The 6,429-nt window shown below is 35.2% G+C and overlaps 1 pseudogene; it reads right to left on the bottom strand.

The window, feature by feature from the left end:
• Positions 1-1,365: 1,365 nt before the first annotated feature.
• Positions 1,366-6,109, bottom strand: LOC111513739 (small ribosomal subunit protein uS2-like; annotated as a pseudogene).
• Positions 6,110-6,429: the final 320 nt, after the last annotated feature.

Below are 6,429 nucleotides of genomic sequence, written 5' to 3'. Positions count from 1 at the left end.
CAACCTACCCACCCTGAAGAGGCATAAGCCTATAGGGTCCTACACAAACACACACACAAAAGATTACAAAAAACCTGTAAAAAAAAATTTGAATAAACGATTTTCATTCATTCCTTCATACTCAACATACAAGCGTTTTATCAAATTTTCAGAGAAACCAACTTCTGATGACGTTCCGAAATGGTTAGTGGGTCAAAATTGTCTTGCTCTCTTCGTGATGTATTGTTTGGAACATTTTGTGTAGTAATGGATATTACTGGAGTTTAATCCCATTACCAAACCGTTATTTTCAACATCTCGACACGAGTTTCAATCACCAAGTGATCATCTTCAAGAGGAATATTAAACTGAAGATGATCTCTTGGTGATTGAAACACGTATCGATTTGGTGTTGCTTTTTTTGCAAAAAATTTCTTGGCAATTCAGCCTTCTGTGATATTTCACATGTATGTTTAGTTTTTATCGACATTTTTGGAGATTTTCAAGTACAATCTGAAAAATATTAAAATTTTATTGGCGATCTTTATACAGGTGTGAAAATTAAAAATATTTTTCATAAAGAAAAATGTTCTTTTTATCAGTAACATGTCTTATTTAATAATTTTGAGTACAAAAAAATCATTTATCGAAGTCTGAAATTTACCCCCATCTTAAAAATTGAAAAAATCTAATATAACTTGCAGTTTTTCCTTTGGCTCGCTTTATTTCGAAACTTCTTTGACAGATGTCAGAGAAGTTTTGGAAAATTTTGGCTTTCTGCTTCTCGTTCTTTAAACAAAAAATGTAGGAATGTTGACTCCTGAAACATTCGATGTAGTACTAGGTTGTCTCTGATATTAGTCTGTTAGCAAGTTCGCTACTATCTTCATCTTTTTCAAAAATAATGATAACACTAGTTCACAGCCGATTTACGACTGTAATGCCAAAGGCAGTTCTCTGTTAATTTTTAGTTCCTAAATGCGAAAATGATAAAAATTTCCCAACACGTAAAATTTTTGAGTTATGATTTTTTTCACAAAAATTTAATGAGCACGACATTCCAAATTTGCTTTTCCCCTAAATTGAGGAAATTGTTTGAAATCTGGCAACACAGCGGCTCTGCGCAGTATTTGAATCGGCTTCCGCTATATATGAAACTTGTAACGCTGCTTCTCGAACTTCCTCAGTTAGGAAAGCTATAGATCATGCTGTAGACGACCCCTCCCAATATAGAAGGCTTATACACTCTGTCGAATGAGGGCCTCATGCCCCCTGTTAACAGATGAACAATCTCTTCTTCGACACCACCCCAGCCAGGCAGGGGTTTCACCGTGAAGGTCGGTACTGACGTCTGAGGACATTCATGCCGCCACCCATGAACGAACGAGCGTCAGTCCTAAGGGTATGGGAGCCAGGCTTCAATCTGTTTGAAATCAAGACGACATTGGTTCTCGAACTTCCGATACTCGAAGTTTCCAGAAAATACCAGAAATACGACACTGTCGTAGTAGCAGTTTGACAATCGGATCATCAATATGGGTGGCAGACTTGGAAACTGCCACACATACATATTTTTTACATATTTTTCAGCGGTTATGAAACCGTCATTGAAAAATAGTGAGTTGTCATATGTCCACGTTGCTAAATATGGGATTTGTTCATAACAGCGTGTTCCAAGCGTTTCATCGAAATCATCTGACATAATAACAGAGATATCACCCGCATACATTGTAACATGAACATTATCACATACTTTTCCAATATAATTGTTATATAGCAGAAATAACACAGGACCCAAAATGGAACCCCGTGGAATACCTATGTTGATATCAGCCAATGTAGAATTGGTAACCCTCAATTCATTGCATTGTTCATTTCTCAAAGGTAAACACTGTTTGCGATTTTGTAGGAAGCTTGTGATCCATGTCAGTGCATTATTTACACCCTTATGGTGAAGCCTCTTTATCAAGATATCATGATCTACACAGTCGACAGGGAGCCAGGCCAAGATCGATCCATTTCTAAGGAGCTCTTTGAAATATACTTCTTCCTGCAACCACAATTCGACAATTGTATTTATACTACTATAATAATATAAAGCCTAATGATACAACTTGCTTCCTCGGTCTTGAATTGAATCATAAAACGCATTCCAGAAGAGTATTTGTATCGGTAAAGTGACGCCATCAAGTTTCAACACATATTCAAGGTGGGTGGCGTATGAATGGAAAGCTATTCGACCGACGTTTACGATTTCAACTTCAAAGTATGTTTGTTTTGCATAATAATAAAAGTTGGCACTTCGGAAAAGTGTTTTACGGTTGTTTTATACCTGTTATAATCACGAAAACAATGTTAATGGCTGCTGTAACGAGAATTGAAATGAAATTTGTTATATTTGGTCTGATTCGAGATGAAAAGAAATTGATATTTACCTACAGTACCGACAGATATTCAGGTATTAACTAAACAATGAAGTAATTTGGACCTACATAGGAATATTGAACATGTATCGATAATCTCAAACTCTAATGTCATTCTCAAACTCTGAAACTAAACTAAAAAATAAATACTTTTCAATTTCTTTGGTCGCGTAGTACCCATAACTTTGACCCTTCGCACTGTTTTGTTTCTGTCATTGTATTTCTTTATTCCAGGATCTGTCATTTTTACATAAAAATACCATTACACTAATCAAGAGAAAAAATTATCAAATTGAAAAATATCTTAATGGAAAGTCACAGTCTCAATTTGAGATATGAAACTTCAAGTGTAAAAGATATAACTACAAATAATTGACGTTTCCTCTCGCACAAAAGGGGTTTATAAAAGAATAAGTGACAATACAGGAAATAGCAGTCAGTAACGGTTTCTTGAGGGGTATTGTAGATGATATTATTAGGAAGAAAATGTTTCCGTTAAGAATGATCGAAGTCTCGACTTTCAAAAACGATGAAAACCAAGATGAATATATCTTAGTTCCATACCACCAATACACGAAGACCTTTGGAAAGATTTTCAAGGAACTAGATATGAAGGTGACATTTAAAACAAGTCATACACTACAGACAGTCGAAAATTCGGGAAAGTCTGGAATTTACGGAATTGAATGTAAGGACGGCGATGCAAAATATCGTATGAAAACTACTTGATTTTCGTCAGGAGAAACATTCCCCATTGTGTATTAAATACTTATCATATGAAATTTCGAAGTCTACCAATAAGAAGGATAGGGAAGTGAGATTTCATATCTTTTACAGTAGTACATTCTGTAGCTCTGCTATGAATGATATCTGAATCCATTCCATAACGAATTTTTGGAGTATCAACTGAATAGAAAAAGTTTTTTTAAATAATTAAATTTTTATATGAAAGTAGTTGTTTCGAAAAGAATTTTCTTTTTGTGTAATTCAATGTTTATATGAGACTAGCTGTGTCTTTGATATAATTCAATATTAATATAAAAGTAGTTGTTTCGGGTAGATTTTCCTTCCAGTTTGTGTCTGAAAGTTGCTTCTTTGCATGATCTACATATCTTTATGAAGAGTTTATTTTCAACTCATTTGTTTTTTTTCTTTTTTTGTAAAACTTCCACATTTTTTGTATAAAGATAGAGGAATAGAAAACCAAAACCTTTGTTTTCCAAACAGTATTCAGGAACATTTTGAAAAGTATCAGCGAAAAAATTTGACAGAAATGTATTTACATTATCACGGAGAGCATAACATATAATGATTGAGCAATCTTTGATCTGAAAAACCATCGAGTCAGTTATTTTTAACTGAAATGACACATGGCGGTTAATCAAATCTTTCAATTTCATATGAAAATTATTTAAACTTAATGTATACTCAACTGTTGAATTTGAATAAAATTCATACTCAATTGAACTGTACTACTATTTTGCAGTCTGTTCTAGTCAATCCAAAAATATGCCCACATGTCCACAGAAATATCTATAATCAAAGGCCTGACCCGTTGGCACGCCTATGTCTGCTCTATAAAGAGATGGAGAAATCAAGGGGCCGAATTACAATGTAAGTATTTTAGAACTCATCACTTTTTTCTATTGGAAGGTTTTTTTTTACATAGGTAGGTACTCAATTCTAGAAAATTACAGAATACTATATGTATTTAGGAAATAATAATTGAATGGCGTTAGTTTTTATGAAATGCAAATATAACCAGAACTTGTTGTTTGAAAAAATATCACTGTATCAGAAAGTGCATAATCTATAAAACATATGTTTCAAGTTTGAAGACGCTGCGTTGTTTAGCATATGTTTGGCAGCCATCAATAGAGAATGTTTTTGGTGAACTTGTGGAAATGGAGAGAATTGCTCATCGTTATATGATACAATATTTTTATTTGAAAGGCCTCAGCCTAACCAATATAGAAGCTGAACTGGATTCTACTTTGGGTGAGTCTGCTACTTCGTTTACAGCAGTAGCAGAGTTTGAACGAGGACGCACGAGCTGCCAAGACGAGTATCGCAGTGGTCTACCAAATGAGAAACGGTGAAGAAAATCCAAGAAGAAGTACTGAATAACCGTCGACTGGAAGAGCGTGAGCTAGCAGACTTAGTAGTCACTTCAAAAAGTATCGTACATCGTATATTATTCAAAAACAATGTTATTGCCAATCACTGGAGCTTCCCCAGTTAGTAGCAACAGCGGGTTGCTGTGTGGTAGCTGTAGTAGCTGTCCACTGTTTTAAACTTCTGCTGCTCAGTTGTCTGTACCGCTAGATGTATACGTAGGGGTTGCGCCAGCTACTAAAGGAGCAACTGGTGAGACTTCAGCTGCCCAATCAGCAGTTTCATTGGTATTCCAGTCAATATCTGGTGGATCCAAAGGAGCAGCAATTTCAATGGGTTTAACAACTGCTGCAACAGCCTCTTTGGCAGCTTGTTCTTGTTTTTCTACCTCTTCAGGTTCTCTGTAGAAGAATAGATCGACTACAACCTCCCACTTGGTATCGTGTTGAATAGTTTCTCGAAGACGAAGGACCTCACGAGCTAATAGCCACCAGAGAAGACCAATACTGTGTGGAGAGTTGTTACTGCCAGGAATAGCAATGTCAACTAATCTCAAAGCAATAACTGGAATGTTGATATGAGAACCTTCAGTATTAGGCTGATGATCAAAGGGTGGATCAGTAACAATCAATAAACGAGGTTCTCTAAATGAAGCTTGAATCTGATTTGTGAACGCATCAGGAGTGAATCTTCCTGCTATAGGAGTAGCTCCAGTATGTGTAGCAAATTTGAGCACGTTGTCCATAAGGACGAGATGAAATGATGAACACTTCATTAGAGTGTTCTGTAGCTACAATAGCCCGTGAAGCCAACAAGAGTTTTCCCATGTTTTATGAAGATTAATAATGGGAATTCCATCAGAGCGACGTTTTTGGACACATTGTTCCATTTGGAAATCCACATTTGCAGTTCCAAGATGTGTTCCAGCCGCCAACATCTTGGTAACATCATCCTTTTTGAGAGCAAGAGCATCTACACATCATTCCTTATTTTATGTATATGTCGATAATAAAAACTTTACAGCGAGTATTTCTGAATATGCAAATAAAAATTGTAAGATCACTAAGTGGTAAAGAATCGAGTGGAGCACTCGAATCTTTACATCACCTAGCGTGTTGAAGTTCGTTTTTATTTATTCTATGGCTGTTAAGTTGCCCATAAAACTCAAATTTAAAAAACAGGATTTCCAGCTGACAGATTGAGTACCTACATAAAATACTAAATATGCCCTCCTTCGCTGTTCAGGATCAATTATATTTATCAGCGGCAATGAGTTATTTACATTAATGAATCCTTAATGATTATTCAAACATACCAATTACTTTTTTCTCACACCAGCCTCAAGATTGATCAGTATTCATAATCGAGTTGCAAATTCGAAAGCAACTGAATAATTATGTGGGTAAGTATCGATTTATATAATTTCATAGCGATGAAAGGAAAATTAAACGGCAAAAAATAAGTGGCATTCAGAATTATTCCAAAACCCTGAAGGTGCCCGTAGGTAAGAAACTAGTTGATAGTTGTTGGTAGTTGTTGATATAAAAGAATATAACATTGGAAATGAAAATAGCACTAACAACAGAAATGGCATTAGGAGGGGCATTGAATAGCAATAATAACAAACACCAGGCGTCATATATCATGAAATCAGAATTTTTGAAAGAAGGTAGTTTTACGAATGAATTGAAACTTGTGAAATCAATACGCAGTAAAATTAACGAAAATGATGTCATATTGACTAGAGCAGATAAAAGCAACAAAGTGGTTGCTATTGACCGAATCGACTATGTCAACAAAACCCTTGATTTCTTGAATTTGGGAAATTTTGAAATGCTGAAACGTGATCCAACTAATCCCTTCCAAAGACAAGTGAAAGATTTTTTGAAAAGTTCAACTATACTTTTTACTG

This window comes from Leptinotarsa decemlineata, unplaced genomic scaffold (assembly GCF_025532065.1).
Source record: "Leptinotarsa decemlineata unplaced genomic scaffold, Ldec_3_MD MMD2_tig00078422_RagTag_RagTag, whole genome shotgun sequence".
Taxonomy (NCBI): domain Eukaryota; kingdom Metazoa; phylum Arthropoda; class Insecta; order Coleoptera; family Chrysomelidae; genus Leptinotarsa; species Leptinotarsa decemlineata.
The sequence above is the reverse complement of the archived record's forward strand: the minus strand, read 5'-3'. Positions and strand labels throughout refer to the sequence as shown.